A 26982-nucleotide genomic window follows, 5' to 3' on the forward strand; every position below is an offset into this window, starting at 1 on the left:
AGAAGGACAAGAATCCTCCACAAACAAACCTTGACTCATTAAGGGTGAGAAAAGCCCAGGACTCATTAGCAGCCTTGGGAACCAAGCAGACTTGAATCTTCTGTACTTCATGACAATTAGTGTGGGGAGCATGGTGGCAGTGACAGGAATGCTACCTATAACCCCAACATGAACCAAAGCAAAAGGGAAAGTTCAGCTAGCAGAGGCAAGGTTCAGACTTCACCATTGGTATTTAGTCCTCCTTGCTGTGTGGGAAGAGCAGCAAGGTGTCCGTTCCAGAGGTATGCCTAGAAATGAGGATACTTTGCCTCTTTGCACTAATGCGTCCTTTTATTCTGCCAAGAAATCTGAGCATTTAAAAAATGCACTGACCCCATCACGAAATTTGCTTTCCTGCATCTTCCATGATGCTGATCTTTTTTGAAATAAAGTTCAGTTTGCCAAAGACTAATTCATTTATTGCTATCCATCAGCTGCCATAATTGCACGGTGCATCTGGTCAAAATTAAACGTCTGGAAATTTAATATAAGCAGGAAGACAACTCCCTTCTCAGCCATAGCCATACAGCACAGAAGAGATTAAAGCCTTTTCTGCAAATGAAGACCAGTTTGTCTTTCCTCCTCTTCACTCTCTGTCTCACAGAAGTCCCAAAAGATCAAAATCTCATTCACATTGTTTGAATCCCTTCCACACCACAACTGTCTACCTCATCATCCTCTTATCCTGCAGGCTGAATACTGCACTGGAAAAGGGAGAAGGGGATTTGGGTTTGGCAGGAGACAATGTTTAAAAAGACAAACTAATAATTTCTCATCTATTGGCAGCCCTGTGAAAACCTGCCAGCTTTTAAGGTTTGTTTCTCAGAACCATGTTCAGAATACAGGGCTTTCTTCAATGCTAATCTCTCTGTACAAAATTCCTTCTCCTCCTCCATGTGCCAAACAGTTTCATTCATTCCGTTTCCTTCTTTAAGTACTTTTTTTTTTAAAGCAAAGGCTTCTTTATGGTACTCATATCAAAGAGATGTATAGATAAACAGCTAGAAGCAGCAGAAAAACATTTGCATCACTGCCTCATAGAAAGATGTTTGAATCACCATCGGGTCTCTACACAAATACCACCATCTCAATTGATGACTAACTCTAATCTATCTGACCTGAATGAGCAGCAGCTGAGCCCTAACTAATGCTATTCAGTATGAGCAAGGGTGCCAAAATCTGATCTCAGACTGTAAACATCTTGGAATAAGAATCTATCTTCCAAGGTAAACAAAGCTGAGCACACTGATAGAAACCAAAAAAATTACATTTCCCCCTTTTCTTTTGCAGTTGCAGTAAGTCAAAACACAGCACATCTAGGACTGAATAATGAATCCTTTGAGAGCTGCTCACCAAAGACAGGCTGCATTTTCTGGACAATCAAATGATTAATCCATTGAATTTCTGCTTTCACTATTAAGTAAGTGCCTAAAGTACAGATCAGTGTGCTGATGATCCAGCTACAAAATCTTTCAAACTCACTGGCCCTTGCCTTAAGGTTTCATATTGAGTTTGGGTTTTTCTTTCTTCCTTCAGAATGGCAGAGAATCCACAGCTACAGAAAACTGGAAGATTAGGCAGAAACACAGCATGCATTGTTTATGTATGCATATGGTTGTATTCCATATTCAACCTACCTCAAAAACTGAAAAGCATTTAGCCTCCAGACGCAGAAAGGAATGAAGGAATTTCAAGTACACAATCTCCTATTTGCAAAAATATGGAATTACTGGCAGAAAATTATATTACCAAAATGTCATTGAAATGACAAGAGTTATTTTTCTACCCACAGGAGGTAATTTTAAGAGCAGATATCAAAATAAAAGAGATTGTCAAAACAAATGTTATTTAAAAACAAAAATATACTTAAGTAACTTTGAATTTATGACATCCCCCCAGGCACATAATGATTAGTTATGCAGTATATTGTAAACATACACTAAATAAAATCCCAACATCAATCTAGTTTATTGCAAGATTCTACTAGCACTAGTGCAATTAGCATCTCTGCACCTCTGCTTAAACATGACATATTTTGTAGGTGGCATTAACACCTTAATTTGCCAAAATATAGTCCAGCAGCAACTGGGATAACTTCTGAGATAACAGATTTAGGAAGGGAAAAAAAAGTTACTGCAAAGGAGCAATTGCAATCAGGGAAGAAAGGAGTGAGAGTATGTGAGAGAAACAGCTCTGCAGACAACAAGGACAGAGAATAGGGGGAGGGAGGAGGTGCTCCAGGTGCAGATTTCCCTGCAACTTGAAAGGAATAAGATGAATGGGTCTTTACAAACAGATGGTGTGAATCTGCTTATAGATAGGGCCCAAGGACTTGTAGGTAGGGAAGTAACAGGAGAAATCATGAGTTTCAGAAAATGCTACTAACTGACATGGAAAGCTGCTCAGCCAAGGTCGTGCTAAATTTCTGAACTTTGAGAAGAAGAACAAAGATTTAATAGAGCTGTTCTACAAAGGGTGTGTGGGGGTTTGTGTGTGCATGTTAAGGGGAACATATAATAGGTGAATTGGGAAGTCTGCACCTTCCAAATGCCTTAGCCAATGGGGAAATGGAGACGGTGATGTGGCCAGGAAAATTGGGCTGAAAAGGAGGCTACGTCCTCCAACAATTTGAGACCCCATGGAGAAATTCCCTATGGCCTCTCCCTTTGTTCATGAATAAAGTTACAGGACACTTCTGCTGCGTTTCTGGACGTAAACCTCTGGCAATGTGAATTTTCCACACAAACCCATGGTGAAGACCATGATGAGACAGGCTGTCCCCCTGCAGCTGCTCATGGTGGAGCTGAGATCCACCTGCAGCCCTTCAGTTCTGCAAGATTTCACACCAGAACAAGTGAAAGTCAAAAGGAGTCTGTGACCCTGTGGGAAGCCCATACTGGAGCAGATTCCTGGCAGGACTTGTGACCCTGTGATGGACTTGTGTTGGAACAGCCTGTTCCTGAAGGACTGCACATTGTGTAAGGGACCCACACTGAAGAGTTTGTGAAGAACTGCACTCTATGAGAAAAACTCATGTTGCAAAAGTTCCTGTAGGAAGTGCTGTCTCCTATGGGATGGACCCCACACCAGAGCAGGTGAAGAGGGTGGAGTCCTCCATCCGAGGAGGAAGGGGCGGCAGAAAAAATGTGTGACCCCCATTCCCCATCTCCTACTGCAGCTAGGGAGAGCAAGCAGAAAAATCAGAAGTGAAATTAAGCCTGGGAAGAAGGGGTGGAGGAGAAGGTATTTTATTTTTCATTACCTGATTCTGATTTGATTGGTAAAAAGTTAATTTTCCCAAGTCAATTCTGTTTTGCCTATGACAGTAACTGGTGAGTGATCTCTCTGTGTCCTTAGCCTGACCCATCAGCCTTTTATTGTATTTATTTTCCTTGCTCAGCTGAGGAGAGGAATAACAGAGCAGCTTTGATCAGCACTTGGCATCCAGCCAGGGTTGACTCACCACCAGTATAAAACTACACTTATAAATGAATGTGTCAAAAATTCTAGTATATTGAGATCAGTTTTGGTCAGTAAAACACCACAGAATTCCCTGCACACTGAATAAATCCCTAGATACTACAATCAAATTAACAGACAATGTTGTAGCATGCCACACAGTGTCTCCTGCTCTTCTTCTATTCCAGCTGGTTCTACAACCATCAGGAGAGGGGAGAACAGAATCTACCAAGAGTGGAAAGGCAGTGGGAAACAATGTCCTACAAGACTTCACTTTCTGCTGTTGTAAAGGTGGAGCTTATGGCATGAATAAAGCTGTTTCATTTTAATTGTAGTGAACTCGGTCCTGTTGTAAGAAGAAGCAGCTGTAGGCCATTTTAGAAATTTTAAGCATCTTACTAACTGGGTCAAAGAGTTGGACTGGTGACATGTACCAAAATTCCTTTAAAATCCTCTCTGGTAGAATCACAGTTTGCAGTGGTTTGGTGAATTATAGGCAGAATATGCCTAAGCAGGCTTGAATAGCATTTTCTGTAGTCATGTTTTCTAACAATTCACTGTGTTAAGACTGCTATGGAATGGCTGCTACAGTAAGGCCATTTCAATCCTGGTCCTCCAAACTCATATACAGGATGAACACAAGACCACTGGCTAATTTAAAGATTGAACACCTGAAGACTAACATTTTGTTGAAAACACTTGGCAACTTTTTCAGATAGAAAATGAAATTTATTAAAATGCCACTATACGAATATGAAATGTAATACAAAATGTAAGTATGCAATGCAATAAAATAAGTCATGCCTGCATACATATGTCCATACATATATGTATCCTAGTTTTATAGTACAAGGTGAGTTGCAGTCAGCACCCACACTATTCCTGAGTAATCCATGGAATGCAGGTTACTAAAAGAATTTTGCAATCTTCTATCATTTTCTAGGATATACACAAAATTGTCTGGGGAACTTCTCTTTCCAACAAATGAATGTGATTGTTCCACAGCCCATTCAATCAACATTTCAAATGCAATCACACCAATGAACTCCTGCATAGCCTAGGTGGTCCTCAGTCCATTACAGATTTTACCTCCTGCAGCAAGATATTGAAGCTTGTGGGTACCCATGATGTTAGCAATTGCCAACAGCAGAGCTACTGAGATATTAATGTAAATAGTGGTTTGTGTCAGTAGTGCAAAAAGAACTAATAATCCAACATCAGATTTGTTTTTAGAAATATTTAATGGAAACTTCTGTAGCAGTAAAGAAAGCAAGCTGCACACACCCTGAAGCAAGCAAATACTTGTTTTCCCACTGGCTTTTATCAAAGCAGTGAGAATATTAAAAAATATTCAAAGGACAGTGTCTGTTCAATCGCTCCCGATATGCAAAAAGAATTGATCAGCATGAAAGAAAATTCCTAGTTCACCTTCTTCATACATTTTCACTGACAGAAGAATGATCATCTGCCTTGTCTAGAAGTTACATGCAGTGTTTCCATAATGTTGAGATAGTTGTTTGCAATATTTAAATTATATCAATGCAAGAAAAGCACACCTGCTATGCTGTTTGCAGTGTTATAGACCCTTGACAACATCCCTTTCTGGTTGAAACATGGTAGTAGGAGAATATATTTTTGAAAAGATGAATCCTGTTATGTTATTCAGTGAGACAAGAACATCTCACAGAATTAAAGTTTTTTTGGCACAACATCATATGTTCCTGCTCATGGGAGACAGAACAAGAACTAAGGCTCAAAAACTAACAGACTACAAAAAAATCTTGACCTGTAAATCCCAAAGCAATCAATGAGCTGCTGATTTAATATTATATATAGTAATATATTAGATACAATATTACACATGCACATAAACCTATAGTACCATACACTTGGAATGCTTTTTGGTCTTTATTTTTCATGTTCTTGCAACTCCTGGATCTTTACATTCTTTAGATAGAAGATTTAATGTTTCCTCAAAATTCTTCAGGGGAAGGAAACCAATTAATTGTTTAATCTTTAGCACATGTGAATCAGCACTGACCTCCAATTAAATTTATGGTTGAGGGTCTATTCCAAAAATCCCCTCAACTAAATTCTAACTCTCCATTTGAGAAAATAGCATTTATTCTGGGGTATATCATTGCTGTATCGGAACAAATATCAAGTTCACGTCTTGGTCTGATACTGGCAGCACAGAAAACAACAACTGGAGCAACCTCAAAAACTCACCAAAGGGGAAAAATTGCTTTGTACCACACCACTCTTTTTTCCTCACTCATTTCAAGCTAACAGCTTCTTGATATAGATGTCACTTCACAACAAAAGGAAGGTAAAATAATTTTACCCACCCAAACCCACCAGTTTTCATAAGGTTTTGGTTGCAGGGTAGAGCTGAAAATCTCCCACATTTCCCCAGCTTGTGTAATGCCTAAGGTTACACTGTATACCCTGAATTTTAACATAGACTATGCAGCAACAGAAGTACTCAGAAATTATGTGTTCCAACACATTCTTTTTAGTCACAATGGGTCACACACAGATATGGTAGTGCAGCTTGGAAATTCTGTAGCTGTTAAGCTACTGCGAATTTTCAGAGGTGGCAGAAAGAAATTCTTGCATTCTCTTCCCACCAAGTTGTTCTATGAATTCCTTCCCCACAGCTAAGGGAATCAGGGGTACTAAAGTTCACAATCACTGTCTTCACCTAGATAATCACATTTTAATTTCTCACAGAAGGATAACCTGCTATTCTTATGCTTTCTTATCTGAGAGACATCTTTCTTATCTGGGTCTGCTTTCTTATCAGAGAGAGCATTTGAAATAACAGCAATAATTCCCAGGAACTAGTACATATATAAGATGTGACCTCAACCCACCACATAGAGCTCCAAACTTAAACTATTTGCAAGATGTACTTTTGGTGAACTAAAGCTCCTTAGATTTATAATCACATTACAAAATACATAGTGTTAAACTCTCACTGTCCTGTTCTCTGGTCCTCATATGCAATCTTCAAAAAAGCCTATAAAAATTTTTTTTAAAGGAATGAGCACATTTTCATAGAGTTCAACTCTGCAGATATACAAAGAATATAGATTCTGGCCATTACAAAAAAAAAAAACCCACCCTACTCTCTAACACTTAAGAGCTCCTTCTAATTTATGCCTGCTGTACTCTCAGTACACTGAACTCCCTAAGACCATTGGTGTATTTAAAATTCAAGATTTTAATTAGGTCATTAATTAGCTGTGAACCATGGGAAGATGGAAGGTAAGGAAGAAGTCATATCTGTGGTCTGAAGGTTATCTGTTTTAGATCCCTGGCAGAAACCTCTCACCAGTGGAGGAAACACCCAGCTCAGGCTTCCTGGGTCTGAAAATAATAAAATGGGAATCAGCAGGAGGACTACTCCATTAGGAAGGAGAATCTTCACCCAGGCCCTTGCCAGACCCTGAGTCCTGCTCTGAGAGGAGTCTTACTGGTAAGACACAGTAAGACAGATCTCGTGTCTTACTGGTGTCACCAGGGCCACCATGGGCACGTTTCTGCCACCACAGCTTGGGGTACCAGGCTCCTGTTCACCATGATTTTTAGGAGCATTCTTCAGCTCGGTAGTCCAGAGCAGAAATCTGCAAGTACCTGTTAGCAAATCACTCAGTGAAAAAATGAGAATGCAGTTCTTCTCTCTTGCTGCATATAGTGGTTCCTAAATGCAAGTGGTGGCTTCCATTTGAACAGGTCTCTATTGGGTCCCTTGGAAATCAATGGAAAGAAATGGCCATCTCTAAAGCCATCTGATTCAGACTACGAGATTTTCTTTAGCATTAAGTGATCTGTGCTTTCTAGATCTGTTTATTTTATTCCAGGTATGAAAGGTACTTTAGAATCTATGAAATTAAGACTACATCAACTAACAAGCAACTCTTTCCAGTGCTCTTGAACTGTAAAAAGAGAAAACAGAGAATCTAACATCTATTCTTTTTGATTCTTATGTGCTCAATGATTACTTGTTTAGCCAAATTTGCTTCCAATAAATATCATCAATTAGGCCTAATTTCTATGGTTTTCTAGTTAAAAATCCAAGAGGAAACACAGAAAACTGAGTTGAGTTGCAGGAGAATGATCGCAGAGCAACCTCTTTCCAGCTGACACAACTGAGCAGGGATTTTTCTGGATTTGGATGGTTCTGCTTCTGAACTACTGTATCAATACCACCAATAGGTCTCTCAAATAAAAGGCTCTTAGTATCACTCACAAAATAGCTTAGTAGCTTTTAAGAGAGAATGGAAAGAGAAAACAATAGCTTAATTATTACATCCCTTTAGATGTTTTTCATCAAAAAAAGCCTCACAGTTTATCTCAAAAATAATAGAACAAAATTGTACATTTCCTGTCAGCTGGCAAGCAGGTCAGTGTGACTGTAATAACTAGAGTAGTACTTGAGAAAGAGTTACTGGTATGCATCTGCACAACTTCCAGCTTTTTCTTCCAGCAGCTTCATAAGCACCTACTTTCAAACATCACTGAATGCCATCTTATCCTCAGAAAACTGCTTTTCTTGAAATACATTACTGGGAAAATCACATGATGATTCTGTACCTATGAGCTACACATGCTGCTAATTCTCCTAAATGTGTGCTGCATTTTGTGGGCTTTAGTGAATACAGAATTTGCACGCAAAATAACCATGGTGGCCAGGCCATCAGTCTGAGCACACTGGCACCAAATGCACATCCTTTAAAAAACATCACCTCTCAGCCATCCTACATGAAACATCTCTTTGCTTTAGGTTATGTAACTTCACCATTTACAAATAAATAAATAAATGGAATTTGAAAGACTTTGCTCAAGGACTGAAGCAGGCATCAGGGAATGATTGTATTCTTTAAATTTTTCTCATGTAAACATGTATCTCAGCCTTCATCTGTTATTTTAAAAACAGAATCATAATGTTCCAGATGTTGTTAACACTATGCAGATGCTAATGCCCCTTTATCTCTCTAACTGGTTTTATGACAACTAACAAGACAATAAGTCCTTGTTTGAAAACACACGATGAAAAATGTCCCATTTTTTCCAGACTTTCCAGTACCAAAAAGAGAAATCATCACAGACACAGAGCAAACCTCAACTCCTCCCTAGGACTGCTAAACACATTATAAAATACTTCCTAAATGACTTGCGATGGCAAGCGTACACATATGCATCTGCTCCACTCCCACAAAGCCACCAGCCGCATACCCACCACTGGATCCCGCCCTACATCTTCCGTGGGAAACATTGCTGCGGAGACAGGGACCACGCTGACCCTCCAGAAACCACCAGCAGCCCAGCTGGGACAGGCAGCAGCCCCCAGCAGTGTCCCAGTAGTCCTGTGGCAGCACTGACTGCGTCTGCGACTGCAAGACAGTTGTGACTGAAACACAACAGGAAAATCTCCCCTACAATTGCAGGAAAACCTGCTCCACCTAACTGCCTCCGCCAGGATCCGAGCTCCTGAGGCCAGCCCTTCGTGCTGCACCCACAGCAAAACACCTCCTCTCCCTCCCAAGGGCCAGCCTTGGTGGGGGGAAGGCAGGAAGAGATGGATCTTCTTGCAGAGCATCCCAGCAAGCCCCCAAGAGCTGTGGTGGGACAGTGCTGACCCGTGGCTTGGGTGAGGGCGAGCTCAGCCCTGGGGGCAATTAGCCCAGAGCGAGGGCTGGCAGCACTCAGCAACAGGAGGCTGGCTTGGACTGGCCAAACCTGCCATGCCCAAAAGGAACAGTTCCACATTTGCTGGTCTCCAGAACTCTGCACGGCAGACTTGTGGCAAATAATCACTTATTTTTTAGTGCTTTCTCCAAATATTATTCAAAAATATAACAGTGCAAAGTCTAGCGGGAGTTTGCTAAAAGTGGGGACAATTTGAGAGAGTACAGCACCTGTGTGAAAGACTTCCTACAAACACCACAGAGACCCTCCTGTTTTGAGATTCACCAGGTGAAACACAAGATGATAGCAGTTGCTTAATTTTTTTTTTTAATTTTTTCTTAACTTGTATGTAAACAGCAAACTGCAGCAGGAAACTGGAAATGCTTTACCAAAGTGCCCAGGAGGAATCCTGACTGAGTCACACCAGACATTTGGTCTCCAACAAAGGTGTTAAAAAATCACACAAAGTGGAAACAGCAGGAAAGAATTACTTCCTTGTGTTCTCTGTTTTTCATGTTGCAATGCCCTCTTTCATACAATGGAAACACAACAAAGTGAAATAAAACATACCTCAGACATCTGAGCATAAGATTGCACACCCACATTTGTCTTAGGTTTTTCTTCCATGGAAGAGCCTTCACTTTGTTCTTTTGAAGCAATAAACAACTGTTGTGATTATTTAATGTCCTATTCATTTCATTTCTTTGAAACAATAGACCAGAGACCTCATACGAATGCACGTTCTTCATAATGTTTTTAAAGCTTTTTGCTGGCAACTTCTGTTAACTTTTGTGTGGAATTGCAGCTTCTAACAGGTAAACTGAGCATGCAGAAAGCAAGACAGATGTGCAGAGGGATTATGATTATTAGAACCCTTTTCCATGACGTTAAATGTCCATGGATAACCTACAGTCAAGTCAAGTTATAAGCAGCCCAGCAGGAGCCACAGCACAAGTCCTAGACAGAAGAATTTTAGATTCTTCAACACATATCCTGTCCTTGATCTTTTATTAAACAGCATCAGGAGTTTCTTCAGATGGTCTATCCAGCCATACTGGCTTATAGTCCTCCAGATGCATTTGTGATCAACCAGCTCAGAGGATTCTTGATTCTATGATTATCAGATGCTGTCCTGCTGCTCTTTTTGTCCATATTATAGTTGCTCTGCCTTTTCATGCCCTTTGCTTGCAGCAGCCAGGCACAGTCTGAAGCAGTTTCAATGAACAAACAATTTTTTTTTATGTAAATGTTCTTCTTAATCAATCATAAAAGTGATACCAATCATAAAAGTGATACCAATTCAAATAATCTCAATTTTGCTGATACAACTGCCTTAATTCCTGCATGAGTTTTACTTTAGTTTGAGGATAACACTGCATGTGTTACAGTAGACAACACAGATTTCAGAGCTGAGTATCCCCATGTGATGGTTTGTCAGCAAAGGCTTCAGAATACTTTCACTGGTTTTGCACTTGTATGCACATATACACAAGTACACAAGAGAATAATTATGAGTTCAAACCCATGGCCTCATGAAGTTGTACTTGTGTCACTCATGATGCCAGCTTTTTTGAGTTATCATTCAAAAACCTTACCTTAAGATAATCAAGTCATCTAACAAACATCCTCTGCCACACTAATCTCCCTTCTTTCACTTTTCAGCTCAAGTGTGAATGATAAAATATATGTCTTCTAGCCTTCCTCCTCTTCAAGATCTATTGAAATTCATGAAAACCTCAATAGAAGTGTCTTTAGACATGAAGCTGGATTCTCATATAGCAGAAGGACTGCGACACATGACTGAATATAATCAAATTACCACAGTTTAACAAGATAACATCTCTAGTGCTCAGAGCCAACACAGCTGTGCATTTGTGCTCTTATGATCCCCACCAAGAGCTTTGGAAACAAAAGTTACTTCAGCACCAATAGCTCCTTTCTGCTGAAACTTACCACCTTCACCACAGAATCAGTAGATTAAGTGCTGAACCACAGCTTGTGTGTTTCTTTGCATGGTATAAACTACAAAAAATGATTGCTAAAGGTGTGTATGGTTGCAGTAAGTTACAGCACTGAAAAGAAGCGGGTAGCTTGTGACAGTAATTTCTTAAACTATGTCAAAATATTCACTAGATATCAACTGGCAACATCCCTAGTTCAAACAGGAGGTGAAGAAATTCAGTCCAAGACTCTGAGCTAATATATTACTAGAGAGATAAATTACTGTATCTAAATTTAATATAGATTAAAGCTAGGAGACTTAAAGAAAATCTATCTATTGACTCTATGTAAAATTATTCTTTCACCATGTGTGGGTCCTAAAATTATGTATTTCTGATGCTAGGGTCACTAAACTGTGTCATTTTGCTGTGCAGCCACTGTTTCTGCCAAATTCAGTCAGCTCTTCATGGTAAAAGTTTGATCAGCATGATGCTGTTTCCTAGGGAAGCATCAGGAGTATCATGCTTTGCATTCTGCATGCCTCACAGCTTTACAGTTACAGTGTTATTCTGGTGACAATGCTCCTGGCAATCAAGAAACAGCACCTTAGGAGCTGAAGCAGATCAACAGAATAGAAACAAGCAAGTGCCCAGTTAGGTTACAAGAAATCCTGTTTCCAGAAAATATTCAAAGTGCTAGAAAAAGACAATACCAGGACTGACGGTGAGAAGCAACTTAGATGGGGCACAGAATCATAATCCAGTGTTAATCCTGAAATTCACCAACCCACAAGCATCCAGCACAGCTTTTTGCTGGGTTCCATTGTGTTGCTTGTATGTCGGGCATAGATATTTTCATAAAAACAGTTGGACATGAAAACTGGTCCATGTGGTTCTTGAGAAAGCCAAAAAGTAAGATTTTTCTCTTGCTAGTTTGGAAATACTAATATGCAGTTACCAAATGTCATTTTTACTGCCTTGCCTTCTGCCCTCAAAAGAGAATTCTCTATGCCATTCCAGTTTGCAGAATAGAAATACAATCTTTCTTTTATAGTTCATTTTCTGTGCAATTTTATCTTATTTTGATGGACAGGGAACATAAATTTTTAGATTGATAGGTGCTGCTGCTGGGCACTTATTCCAAACAATCAGTCCACTGTCTTCAGAAAGCAGATACCATAGTGTAGTATAATGGATACCACAGTGTAGTATAATTGAAACTGTAATATTAACAAATGGAAAAAATATGCTAATGTCTGCAGTTTGTAACTTTTCCACAGGCAAGAACAATCACATAAATTACTTGTTCTATACAGCCAATCATAGGATTCTATGATGAAGAAAATCAACAACAGTGGATTGGTTAAAAATAGTATCTCTCCTGTCTTTCCTCTCTTGCCATATGGTCAGTCAGCACAGAGGGGCTGATCCAAATGGCATTAGCAACTCACGTTTTTCTGAACAGGGCCAGAGGAAGAGCAGCCTCACTGCTGTTGTTTAACAGCATGTCTGAGATGTAGGGTTTTCCTGCTCCAGGCAAATAGCTTCAGTACATTTCTGACTAGCCACATCCTCTGCTCAATCCAAGTGAAGAAAGTGGAGAAAATACTGGTGTCCCTCTCTTCAAGTCAGTATCTGCACCTTGCAATTCTTTTTGCACACTAAGGACATAAAAGGAAAAAAGAAAGGGAGCCTGGCTTTTTGGAAAAATTAAGAAATATCATGTCAACAAGAGTGATTCATGCGATACAATTTGAGCAATTTCTTAGTATGAAATTATTTCATATGAATGCTAAGTGCTAATTTGCCCTCAAATAGTTGTTTAATATTGCTCTTGAGCTTTAATTGCTCTTTGAGCTTTAAACCTCCTCTAGTGTCATTGATGCAACTCACTGTATGCAGGTATGCCATTTCCCCTTCATTTGTATCTAAATATCATTTGAATTTGAACCAATAAGCCAACTATAAATGACCCACCATTGAGGGAATGATCATTGCAGGAGTATGAAAACATCAATTGAACCTGACTATCAAATAAGATTTGAAGAATATCAGTGTGCAAGGACATGTTTAAAAACAGAGGGTGGGGGGAACCAGCCCAGTCAAAAGCACGGGAACATGATCCTTTTATCCTTTTTATGTTTTCTCCTGCAAATATACAAAAGGATGGTTTACCTTGTCAATCTCATCACATGGAAGGTTTTCTATTGAAAAGATAAGAAAATAGTTGTCTTTTCCTTTGTTGTTAACTGCTTTTTAGCAGTATGATGCCAAAACAAACCTAAGCTGATGCTTACTTAATGTGGAACCTGGAGTTTTTAAACACATCTTCTGAAGTCTAAGTCTCTTCTATAGTACTGAAAAGGCAATTAATCCCAAAATGTGGAGAGGATATTGGGATCTAAAATCTAGACAGTCTTAAAACTTTGAAAGGTTTAGAGATCAGTCTTAATTTTGAGGCTCTTGGCTACATCTAAATCCTCCACTGTTTTATATTTAAAAAATTACAGGTTTTTGAGCAAAACAGGTAGATTAGTGTCTTTGGTGGAGATGCTTTACAAAGAGCATGACTGATTATGATTTCCTCTCTATGTGATCCGATTCTGAAAACTGGGATAGAGACTTTTTTGAACTTGACAAACACTGCATGAATCTGGACATATTTTTATACCATGGCCACAGGAAACTGCATTAGAGAAGAAATTTAAATTTGTTTTCTTAAGCATTGAAATATAGCCCTTAGTATTATGGGAAGATTATGTGGTATTCACGAGAGGTAGTATGAATGTACAGTTTAATTAACTGCAAGTATATTTTAGCTTCACACTCAGCTCCCACTTTTGCTGAAACCTCAGTTCTGTTTCCATTCAAAAACAGAGTTCAACAGCTTTCTTTTGAAGGGAACATCTTACTGAAAGCAGTAGTGGCAGTTGCTCTGCAGACACTAAGAGATAGCATCAGATACAAGAATTTCTTGGGAATGCTAAATAAAGTTAAGTACATAGACAAATACTTAGAGGATTAGAATCAAACAAGTTTATGCTAATGAAATAATCTTAGGTCCTGAGGGTATTGTCTTCCAGTGATATTCATATATTACCTGTAGCAGGATATTTTAAAATAAATGAGGATCATTAACAAATTAAAATGGATAGCCTTGAAAAGTATTAGTAAAGCTGTGCTTTTTAATAGAGAACATTAACTTATGAAAAACAAAGCAAAACATCAGAGGACCCAAATCCTTATTTACCACCACAGGGCCTGTTAAGTGAATTAATTGCATTTTAGATTTCTAAAAATTTCAGGATAGAGACCCTTGATGTGCAGAGAAACACAAGATGTGTTATTTTCCTAATAGTTTGTCAAGTGAAGACTCAAGAGAATAACTATTTACAAATGCAAGTGTGCAAAAGAAAAAGACTCTGGATATTCAATGCTGTCAGTGGAAAACAACTTGCTTAAAGCATAAAAATTATATACTTAGTCAACAGTTAGTTCAAGGACTAACTCTTGTAACATCACATAAGATGAATTTAAACACAGACTGTCAGAGACTGCTAAAGAAAACATCTCCACAAAGGCAGGCCTTTCCAGTTATGTTTGATTTATGGGTTGATTCAGGTTTTTTTTTGATTCTTCAATGAAACATAAATCACTGTAACCCATTATGTACTATTTTTGTTGCACTAATTACCTGCTCATCTGATTTCTCTTCCATTCAAAACCAAAATGGTTTGAATTCGCAAGCCAATATGGATTGCAGAGAACATTCTTACAAGGTTCAAGTTTTAATTAATGAGCCACAAGAGCCAGGAACACTTGTTAAACAAATATCTCTAATTAATCCCATCACTTACTCTCTCCCTTAGTACTCCTGATCAGCAAGAAATTAAATAAGCACCAAGTCTCGGACAACACAGCAATCACTTTTTTCCTGTTTATTATTAAATCTCTAATTATCTGGCAACTTTCCTCTTGTGCCATACTCTACTCCTTATATTTTTGTCAGTGTCTTCTTCAGGGTGGTGCACCTGCATCTGGACAAAAATAAGCACAACTGACTGTCAAATTTCAGATTATGGATTCATGCAAGTATTCCTTCCCATCACCCTGAAAGAAGAGTCTGTCACTCTAGTTGTATGCTCTCCAGAGCTCCTGCAGTTCTCAGTACCTCTATCATTATAGTCCATGCCATGGAGTTTTCCCAAAAAGTAAGGCTGACAAATAGATGAAGAAAGGATATATTTTTTGTTAGAAAGGATATATTTATTTAATATAATATTTTGTAACTTTCTGTTCTTCAAAAGAATCTTCTACTACTGTAACCTATCATAAAATACAATGTAAATTACAAAAAAAAGCATGATAAGAAACTGTGCTTTTGTATTCAAGCAAGAGAAAGGGAAAAGCTTACATAAAAACCAAGTCTAGCAGGTAAGCCAAAGAACAAAGGCCCCCATATTGACTCAAGAAAAAAACCAACACCAGATGGCTATTAAGCAGTAGCAATATCTTTAGGAAAGAATTTTCATGAAACTTCCAGGTCTTGAGCATGGTATTTTTCAGACTAAAAGGAATGGCAAAGTCCTTTAACTGGTAGGGGTGTTATATAGTTAACGTTTCTGTGAATGAACAGGTCACCACCCAGGCAATATTTTTTAAAAGCTAAAGTTCCTACAGGACTGCTGTCGTGGTTTGAGAGGAAATGAAGTTTCTTGTGATGGTGTGGTCAAGCCAATCGGTGTTCAGATTTTAATATTGGCACCTGGTTTGTCCACTGAGGGCATGGATACGCCTCTGAGAACACAGGGGGTTAAAAGCTGTGAACGCCCAGGGGAATTTCCTCTTTGAGTTCCGCTTTGGGACTGAGCAGACCCTCAACCCTCCCTGCCCGGCTTTGAGCTGGGCAGGGGGGGGGAGGGGAGCCATGTGGCCGGAGAGAGGTAGGCCAGGCCTGGGCCCAAGGGTGGAGGAGAACATTGCAAGGGCTTCGGGCAGCTATTCCCCATTTTTCCCCCCCCAGAGAGTGGGAGAGAGAGAGAGCCGGCGCCAGTGATAGCGCTGCCGGCGTGAAGGAGAAGGGGGGGGTGCCCAGCAGGGCAGCCAGGCGTGGGAGTTCATGGAGCAAACTGGCAGAGCCTGGGACTTTTAACCCTTCTGAGGAAGATGGGAACCTTGCAAATGCTGATTCCTCCTGAAGTTGATGAGATTGAGAGGATGTTGAGAAGAATTCTAGGTGGGAGGAGATGATGGAGTGGCGCTTGGCTGGACTTTCCTTGTATATCCACAGCAGAACCACTGGTGTTCCTGTGCCACAGAGACTGCATTCCAGGGGGAGGCGATGGCTCAGAGCCAGGAGAGTGCAGTGATGTGGAGGAGTGAACAGAGACGACGGGTGAGGAGGGTGGTGGTGGTGCCCTCCGTCTTCAAAGAAGAAGAAGAAGAAGATGATCTCTGTTCAAGAGACCCCTCGGCCCCAGGGGGTGAAATTTGGGGGGGACAAGTGTCCCAAAAGGAGAAGGACTGTGCTCTCTTTGGAACTGGACAAAGTATCCTTAAAGGGAAAAACCCTAGAAGCAGCTCTGATCCATGTGCAGTGGTGAGAGCACTGGACATGGAAGGAAGAGGTCACGTGTGGTGCAAGAGGGACTCCTCTCTTCTCGAGGAACTGAGAATTGGTTATCTAAAGGGTGGTAATGGAGTTGGAAATTTGGTGGGGGGAGGAGGAAGAATTTGGAAGGTTTTCATCTTGTGTTCTATGTGTTTTGTGTGTTTTCCCTTGTAGCTTTAGGTTAATAAATGTTTTTTCCCTTTCAACCTCAAGTTGGAGCCTGCTTTGCTCTGTCTCTGATCGCATCTCACAGTGGGTGCCAGGGAAGGAGGTGATCTCGTGGGGGCGCTGGCATTGCGCCAGGCTCAAACGATGACAACTGGTATTAACATGCCACAGAATACCAGTTGAGAATAATACATATTGCAGCCATTAATTTTAATCTCCTTGAACCTGAGATTTTTAATACACATATATCATTTCATAGGGAGCAGCCACACTAGATTAACAAAATGTTCTCTTCAGTTACCATGGAAAGGCTATGTCTCATAGAAGATGGGTGAGGTAAAAAAAACTGAGGAACAAACCTATTACTGGCTGATCCTCTCCCAGGAATGCCCACTCTAATGTGGTGGAACAGCCATCCATGTGCCCATCTTCTATTAGTTGTTCCTTTGAAAGTTTTTTTGTACTTTAGCCCTTTATAAGAAGCCATTGCAGTGAGATCCAGAGTCAATTTTAAGTTTTGGACTTGCTGAGCAATAAATTAACAAATCTCTCCCAGACAAAAACCAGCAAAAAAACCTTGCCCCCCAAAAACCCATTGCCATTAGTGCTTTACGTAGTGAAGATTCAAAGAATTGGGATCTTGACTCTATGCTTTTCATATTTGTTTCAAATTCAATTTTCCATTCCAGGTAACATTTTTTTGCCAAACTATCATCAATTTATCCTACCTAGCTCTCTTTAAAGCAAATAGACAAAGCACAAGCCCCTTGAGAACTAAGTTACTGGGCTGTTTTCAGTTGCCAGTAGAGATGGCTGCTATGCTCTGCAATTCTCCTCTCCACTTGTCAGTCCTGTATATGTTATCAGCTCAGGAATGCAATAACTTTTCTTCTCTTTTCCTTTCCTACCTTCTTGATCTAATTAATGCCAACCAGAATAAATGTGTCTTTGTGAGCCAGTCAGACGTAGTAGTGGCTGCTGTGGGTAGCAGCTCCAGGTGGCACTTTGTGCCCCTCCAGATTTCACAAAGCAGCAAAACAGGTTCAGCAACATCTGACATCTGAGTGTGACTTGGGAGAAAGAGAGGAGGGGAGAAAAAAGACAGGACAGGCAAAACAACCCACCTTTGATCACTTTGCACTAATATCTATGAATCTGTTATATATTCAAGAACATGATGATTTTTGTTTGACAATGAGATAATAATTGCAGGATCACACCACAACATTATTTCTGTAACAAGCAAAAGGAATCTGTGCAAAAGCTTGAATAATGGACACAATGCACTTATTAAGCAGCAGCCAGCCTACAGGGACTTCTTTTCTGGGAAACCAATCTGGCTGGCAGCTAACTCTCCCTGACAGGAGACACACTGTATTAGTCTTAAAACTACATTCTCTTATAGGTGGATGTAAGGACATAAACATAATTTTCTAGCTACCTTTGTTTCCTGCTGGATCAATCTAATAGTATCTTCTTCTTGCATTTGTCCTAGATGAAAAAATTCTCGTAGCAGAACATGAACACTCATCACCTCCCTTCCAGCAACAAGAAACGATGAAAAGATGTTGTATTACTTGAGATGCTGGAGAAAAGAAGTAGCTACAATACACCAGAAAGAACAGTTTGCTGCCACTGGGAGTTAGAGCAGATCAGCTATAGCCCATGAGAGTGATGTGTTAAGGGCTCTTCTCCTGCACTGAGTTTTGCAGTTGTTTTCTACCCCTACCAATTTCTTTGTCAGCACAAGAGATCCACACCCAAAATGGTGTCAGAATCATCATCTGCCAGGGAGTCTCACCTGGAATAGAAGTCCATTATTTGATCCATTCATTCCATGATAAGATTTCTTGCAGCTTCTTTTTCCACTTTCAGTTAGGAAAAGACAACTTCAGTCATCTCTAATGCCACAGACAGGATGAGCCAGACTAGTGTGGGATGACTATACTGTCAAGAAACCAGTCTGAGAAAGGGCAAATGGGAGAGGAGGCTGGCCAAATGGGGCAGGCAGGTGGCCTGTGTCAAAGAACATATAGCTGAGTTCCTCTAGACATGACAGAACAAAACCTTATTTTTAGCCATTTAAAGCTAGACAAAATTTTAGCCACCTTTTTCAGGTTCTGTCTAGAAAATTGAGTGAATCAGGCACTACAGACTGGGATGGGATAAATCTTCCTTGGGGGATAGGTCTCCAAAATAGGTAACCTGAATGTGTCTTTATTGGTAACCATCTCTTACACTAAAAACTCAGAGAACAACAGTACAGCCAGGATGCTCTGGGTTCTTGACCATCAGACAGCTAAACCAGCCCTCTCTGGAAGAGCTGGGAGTGTGTAAAGGCAGTGAAACATAGAGCTCATATCCAGTTTATATCACTTCCTTCAAACCCTGCTCAGGGTTCCTGGATTACCATTAGGAAAGGATGATCCAGCATTTCTTCAAGACTTTCACAAAGACCAGACCTGCTGAAGCCAAGAAGAAATGGACAGAACTTGTTTCAACATACATTTCCTCTTTCTGCTAATCTTGCAAATGCACTTGGAAGACTTCCAGTGCAGTGGTGATGGGAAATTCCACCTCAATGATGTAAAAATACCTCCACAAACCAGAGCAAGAAATTAAGTCTGCTTTCATTATCTCTACCCAATTTTAAATAACATCTAAAATACTTGTTAAAGCTGCTCTTATTTCCAGGTTGTAAGAACCAAGCCTTAAAACCACTATTTTTTTTTGCTTGTCTTTCAACTCAAGTTAGCGATGTTGCATATGCAAAAGGGTTACATATGTACACCTTATTTATAGTATTTTCTAAGTGCTCTCTTTCCTAAATTATGTACACCACTAGAAAATAAAGATGAGTATAAATTCCTGACAAGAAGTGTGGCAGAGCTCCTGTATAAATGACATAAACTAGAAGTGGAAAATTAGGTGGTAGCAACAAAGCCTGTTAACTTTCCAACTCGTATTGGGGTGTCTATAAGTCAATGAAACAACATGATTCCTAAAGCAGAGGGAAGGCCAGATACAGAACTATTATTCAGAGAAAGACTCTGTGTAAAAAGCAACTTTTGCAGCTCTAGATATGAGGATACAGAATCAATTAGTTTGGAAAAGACCTCTGAGATCATTGAGTCCAAGCCATGACCCAACACCACCTTGTCCACTAGACCCAGGCACTGCATTTCCTTAAACACCTCTGGGGAGGGTGGCTCCACCCCTCCCTGGGCAGCCTATTCCAATGCCCAATTCCCCTTTCTGTGAAAACTTTCTTCCTAATGTCCACCTAAACCTCCCCTAGCGTGGCTAAAGACTGTTGTGACTCAAGTGCAGGACCCAGCTCTTGGTCTTGTTGAACCTCATACCATTGGCCTCAGCCCATCAATGCAGGAGCCTGTCCAGAACTCTCTGTAGAGTTTTCCATCCTCCAGCAGATCAACACCCTTGTCCAACTAGGTGTCATCTGCAAGTTGACTGAGGGTGGCCTCAATCCCCTCATCCAGCTCATTGATACACATATCAAAACTGTCCCCCTGCTGAGCCCTGGGAAATGCCACTGGTGATTGTCCCCCAGCTGGATGAACTCCATTCAGCACCACTCTCCAGGCTGGTCATCCAGACATTTCTTTCACCCAGAGGAGAAGTGCACCTGTTCATGCCATGGCCAGCCAGGTTCTCCAGGAGGATACTGTCAAAGCTTAATTGAAGTCCAGGTAAACATCCACAGCCTTTCCCTCATCCACCAGGCAGGTCAGCTTTTCACAGAAGGAGATCAGGTTGGTCATGCAGGACCTGCCTTTCCTAAACCCACACTGGCTGGGCCAGATGCCCCAGTTGTTCTGTAGGTGCCACATGATGGCCCTCAAGATGATCTGCTCCACTTGGTGCTTCACTGGCACCAAGGTCACACTGGCATTACCCCTTTGCTCGGGAAGCTGAGTGTACTAGACAGTCAATGGGATATTTTATGTAAAAGATGAGAAACCAAAACATTTTCCTCACATTAGCATGTAAAAAGCCCTGAGAGATGAAATATTTTAGCGACCATGCATGGATTCAAAAGGCAGCAGCACAGCCATCAGTTACTTTAATGTTTAATGGTGAAAGAGGATTTAATGCTATCCTCAGTGACTCCTTTTTCAGGTAACAAGAGAAAAAGTGATTTTTCTCCACACTGATTTTTTAAAGTAATTTAGGAGCAATTGTATATAAACAAATCTACACAATAAACAAGGAAATAATAGAGCAATATATATCAGAATTACCAGCAGGGGAAAGGGGAAAAGTACTTTTTTCTCCATATTCACATTCAAGAATAAGTTATTCTGTCACTAGTGCTAATCTCCTTTGACATAAAGAACCTGCTTTAAAAATGACACCCGGCATCTAAGGAGGCAGATTAAAAAGTCCACCAAGTGGTTCACCAGGAGCCCTGCTATCACTACTAAGGTTATTATTTCAGGATAAATCCTGTCTCATTTACAAACTTCCTTCCCCTTCTCCTCCCCCAGGGGTGACTTTTGATTTCACAATTTGTTTTCTCTTTAGAGTAGTGATAGGGGGGAGCTCTCTTGTGAGGAACTCAGAAATTGTAAGACTGGCTGAGCTTACTGAAGGAAGCTTTGTTCTCTCCTTTTCCTTCCTCCTGGGGCAAGCTGAGTTTTTCCCTTTTTTCCTCTGCTTTCCCCTCCTTCCTTTTGAAATTCAGCTCATCGAACATCAGCCATACATTCACAAACCCTCCTCTTCTCCACCCCCTCAACTCCACACCCACAGCCTGGCACATCAACACCCAGAAGCAATTGCCTGAATGGGTGATTTTTAATCACTGTCTTGAGTGGCAGCACAGGGATTAGGCTGTGGTCCATTTGAGTAATAGCTTTAAAACACCTTAGCCCCCTGAAGTGCTCAACTCTAAGCCTTTTTCTTCTGCTATGTCTAGCCTGTATCTTGCAAAAATCTACAGTGATAGGTGCAATGCATAGTTTTTGATCTGCAGATCATTACAGAAATGTAATTAACTGGCACACCGTTTTAAAAAACCCGGTAACTAACCTTTCTGTTCAGAATGCAATAATGCAGAATGAAAAACTTCCTTTATAATGAAGAAAGCATATGCTATTTCCTTTGTTACTTAAGACAATGTTTTTGCTTATTCCTAGATCAACTGATAGCAATTATTTATTTTATTGCTGAAGGTCTTTATACTACCCTATCATCTCCATTACAGCTTTGGAAGGGATCAGATATAAATAGATGTTTGAAGGTGTTGACAAAGGCATCTTCTTAATTTAGCATGGCTTCTGACTTGATGGCCACACCTAACAATATACTATGTGGCCAGATTCTGCTGCACTGATTGTTTTAATAAGCCAGTGCAAATCACTGCTACCATAATGCAATTCCTCCTACTGAGGATTTTTTTCCAGCAGCATCAGTATCTTTGCTATTTGTAATGCAGAATGGTCTATCCTCTCTGAGAAGAAAGGCATCCCATGCAGCAGGTATGGTTTGTCTTTGCAAAATTTCCATAAATGTTTGTGCTTTTTAAAATGAAGGAATTTGCTGATTTCATTTTTTTTAAAGCCAAGTTTATACTCCATGCCTCTTTTACTTCATTAGTGCCAGTATGCCTCAAAATGAGTCTTATTGCCAAGATCAGCACTGTGTTAAGTGTCTGATGGTGAGTTAATAAAAAAGGGACTAAACTGAGACCACTGAGCTCTTTCAATTGTCATCTAAATCAGATTATAACCTAGGCTTTTCAAAGGTGAATGGAATGCTGTAGACTAAATATCCAGCATCACTTACATTAAATCCCCCAGGAGCAAAACATTTTGAACTCCTTAGGAAGCAAAGAAAGTTAATACTTCATTTTGCTGGAATTTTATCACACACCCAAAGTACAGAATATCTTTAGCAAAGAAATTATTCCTTTCAGCGCTTGTATTATTGAATATTATTTTTAAATATTGAAGGGCTAATAAAATCCCATATATTTTTCAGACCTATGGCTTGTATCATGTTTGTACTTGGGTGGTATAATAAGAATTAGCATTTCCTGGAAATGAAAGCACAAAAACTTGATTCTAAAAATACAGTTCTTGTCTTCCTGAGTGCTTTATTATGAAATCAAACTGGGCTTAGCTACAATCTCTAGGTGGAAGGTGGCCTAGACCATTTGTACATAATCAGAATGCGATCAAAGTGGTTTATAATTATGAACCACATAAATAACTACATGGTGTTATCAGTCTACCTTTAGATGTTCTCTCTTTCACTTGTGTGAAAAATTCATATTCTGTGCTTACAAGGAAAAAGCAACAAAACCCCCAAACTCTTGCTTTGTGAGAAAGCCTTGAAATGAGAAATACAGTGAAAAATTTCAAAGTAAGTGACTGACCACAACACCCAGAATGATTATCACTTACCTAAACCAATAAAGCAAATTATATTATTCAGATCTTATACACCAGTAATAGGGAAACGTTTCTGACAGTATTATGAACAGAATTATTCATGTCTATGCCACTACTAATGGTCTGAACAGTGAAAATTAGACATATGAAACCCGAGTCCTCAATCAGTGAGTGATGTAAATTTTTCAGCTACATTTGCTTAGCACCTCTCCCCTAAAAAGTCAGACAAGAAAAACTCCATGTCACATATGTTGCATCAGGAACATGGAGATTCTATTTCAAATGCCAAGCAAAACAAAGTTTTAAATAATATAAAGGAGAGAGAGGAGAATATAAACAATTCAAACGTAATACTTCACCATCCACTTGAGATTCTATGATAAACATCTTTCTTTACTTTGAGTCAGACCTGTTCACAAGGGCTTGAAAAGTTTTCTTCTGTCTAGTTTGAAGATAAATATCACCCTATTGTGGCAGATTAAATTAGTTCTCAGGATCAGTTTCTTTTTTGGTACAGACACCCAGTACATTGAATGGTGCTTGTTCTTAGGACAAAACATTTTGAACACACAATCTTTTAAAGCATTCTCTTATATATATATTTTATTCTACTGCCTCATATATTAAAGAATGAGGGCATAATTTCAACTTGAAGATTTCAGAAGCAAATATCGGTCTAAATCAGAAAAATGACTTTGCAAAAATATGTAGTTAAGATATAGGGGGAAAGGGTGTCTTTTTATGGGCAGTGTTAGCAAATCTCCCTTGGGTTTCCTGTCTGCCTTTCTCAGATGCTTGGGGAGGGGAAAGGAGTTCTGAGATGGTGCAGCCTCTGGAACAGGCCAACTCTTCCAGGACAGCTGGTTAGTGAATAGGTTACCAGACTGCTGTTGGGGAGAATGGCTCCAATAATCAATAAAATAACACTTTTGCCAATCTGTTGTCTGGCAACACTGTTTTCTCACCACCCTCTTTGAAGATATTTCTGTATCTGTCAAGCTGGACACACCACTACAGACAGAAGTCTCAACATAAGGTTTATTGGTGGGTATTACCTGATGTTTTTTAAGTTAGGAGCATGTCTGACAGTTAAACTAATAATAAGGTTGGATTTCCAAGTGGGAAGTGGTAGATAAATTTTCTTACACAAGTCACTGTTTTTCTTAGAGAACAAAATATAGATACAGAGACCTATCTGAACTCTCAAATTAGGATCTTTAGATTTTTTTTTTCTGAGTCAGACAGGATGTGTCTTGGAATGGTTTTGGTTATGATATTGGTTTATAATATGAATGGGAAATTGAAGGCAAATTAATTTTTTTCCTTTCTTATTGTTATACTTTTATTTTTAAAAAAGGCATATGACAGCATATGTTTTTTATATAACCAGTTTGTGTCCATTTTTTTTGAGAAGTTCTAAGTAGCCTTTAAAAACCAGATCCATTTAATATGTTTCTAGTGACCTTGAAAATACAGGGTGTTCATTCTCCCCATCATCTTGAGTGAGGAAAAATGAAACTACAGTCACATAGCCAAAAGCTGCTATGTGACTGTAGTTTCTGTATAGATTGTAGACTGCTATGCCCATGTGTGCTATGACATTTCCAGTGCTCAGTATAGCACCATCTCCTTCCTGAATCAAAGTTCTCTCATAGTCATCTCTAAAACTCAGTTAAAAATCAGAATTGAATGGATGCAGCTCTTCTAAATGATAGCCTAGTCCTTCGAAGTTTGATTTTCTTCCTTATCAGAGTCATACCACAGGCTTCATATTTTCCTGCAGCATAAATTGGTATAAATTCTAAAATAACAAGGCTTTAGTGAAACATAAAATGATCACATCTCTAGGTAGCTCTTTGCTGCTGGCCATTCCTTAGAGTCTTTGCCATGCATGGCTCATTACACAGGAAACAGTTCTCGTTTTCTTGCACCCTACCCCCAGTTTGTATGTACCATTCCTTCATGGATCATAACATCTGCCTTTTTATTCCTGGATTTTAAACCATCAAACTGCTAAAAACATTTTAGTATTTCTTGGAATTATGGGCATTTAATCACTACATTCAAGCAGCCAAACAGATCAGATGATATATGATGGCTGGTTGAACAGAGAACACTTTTTCATCTTTTTCTCAGTGTTACAAATGCAGGAAAAACATAAGGTGTCATTTTGAAGGCTATAAAGAAAGCAGCATTCAAGCATAACTTCAAAAAGAGTTTTAGCCATTGAACCTCAGCAGCTGAGGGCAACAAAAATTTCCCATGGATTTAAAATTCATAGAACTGGCAATCTTTTGTAGAGACAAGGGGTAAAGTTCATGCGCTTCATAGCTCCACTAACTCCAAGGAACAACAGTGCCTTTATGTACTCCTGAGCTTTTCTATAGAAGAGATCTTTCCCTGGTTAGCTGAGATAAGAAATAATGCAATGCAGATACAATCTGAGATACAATGTGCTTCTTCTGAGAAGCATAACATCCTGAACACATTCATAATCTTGGCCAGCAGATATTCCGCAACTTTGGTTGAGTTACAATGTTTTAACAGTAAAACACCCGTTTCCCACCTTGAAGAAACACTAGCTGCCTTTTGCAGTTCAGCTCCCTGTTAACTATGGAAAGAGACAGCTCTAATCAGAATGAGTGCCTGGGAAGACAGAGCAAAGTCTGAATAATCAGGCCCCAGTAGGGGTCTGACAACAAAGCCCAGAGAGGAAGTTAAAAGGATTAGCACTATAAGGCTGTTCAGCATTAGTACTCCTTTCTCCCAGTCTGACCCATACCCATCTTCCTCCTGCTAAGCCTGTCCTTCATAATTTTTATGGTGCTCAAAATACCCAAGTTCACTCGTGTAGAACTTCACCTCCTCACTTGAGGAGCAGCCACACCTCTGTGCCCTGTAAGCCCCTGAGCGTGGCTGGCTCATTAGCTGGATCTGCAGTGCCAGCACCGTCACTCAGGATGAGCCTGGCTTGGAGAGCTGCATTAGGGAAATGAGCAGTACAAATGCTAATTCAAGGATATCTGTGCCCTTGCAAGGTGGGAGCTGTGCTTGCTGTATATCTTCCTGGTAGTGCTTTTGTTCATGGGAAGGTTTTTAAGCAACCTCCCAATCCTCTCCATTAATCAGGCTAGGAGTCACATCCCTGACTAATGATGGAGTGCATGAAGCCTCATCCTCTCAGATTTAATAGCATAGATGATGAGCTTTAGATGAGCACTTAATAATGACCTTCTGCTGCTAATGAAGTCTTTGGGGCCTGACTATAAGGAGTACACATGGGTAAAAAAAACTCGAATAATCTGGGTGTTGGGTTCTCGGCATCAATCATTTCATTCTCCTGATCTGCTCTTAATTGGTCCAACATGACCTGTTAATGTGGATACAGGCAGTGAGTGTGCCAAAACCTTCAGGAAAATATGACCAAAAATTTAAATGTGGGAAAGATTGGAAAGTAGGAAATGTGGAGTTTCAGAAATAGAATATACAGGAAAATGTGAAATAATGGGAATGAGTAGGAAAAGACAGGAGATGTTAATAACTGCAGTCCTGGTTTATGAAGATAAAAATGTGTGGTATGAGGCAGGTAACATTTCCTTCCACAGGTAAGGTTCCCATTAGGATTTTTCCAGGTGTAATACATGTCTCAACCATA

General features: G+C 39.8%; 1 protein-coding gene across 5 annotated transcripts in view; it reads right to left on the reverse strand.

The window, feature by feature from the left end:
• Window positions 1-26982, reverse strand: part of MID1 (midline 1) — a 241567-nt gene that overhangs the window by 99282 nt on the left and 115303 nt on the right. The window contains exon 1 of one of the 5 annotated variants that reach the window (XM_030235020.2): window positions 8744-8835. The exons of 3 other annotated variants lie outside the window; for them this stretch is intronic. The gene's annotated coding sequence lies outside the window, so the exon portion shown is untranslated. Of the gene's footprint in view, window positions 1-1676; window positions 1728-8743; window positions 8836-26982 lie in introns of those variants that run through there. One more of the 5 variants, XM_050978105.1, reaches the window with a different exon arrangement.

Source organism: Serinus canaria, chromosome 1, assembly GCF_022539315.1.
Source record: "Serinus canaria isolate serCan28SL12 chromosome 1, serCan2020, whole genome shotgun sequence".
Classification (NCBI taxonomy): domain Eukaryota; kingdom Metazoa; phylum Chordata; class Aves; order Passeriformes; family Fringillidae; genus Serinus; species Serinus canaria.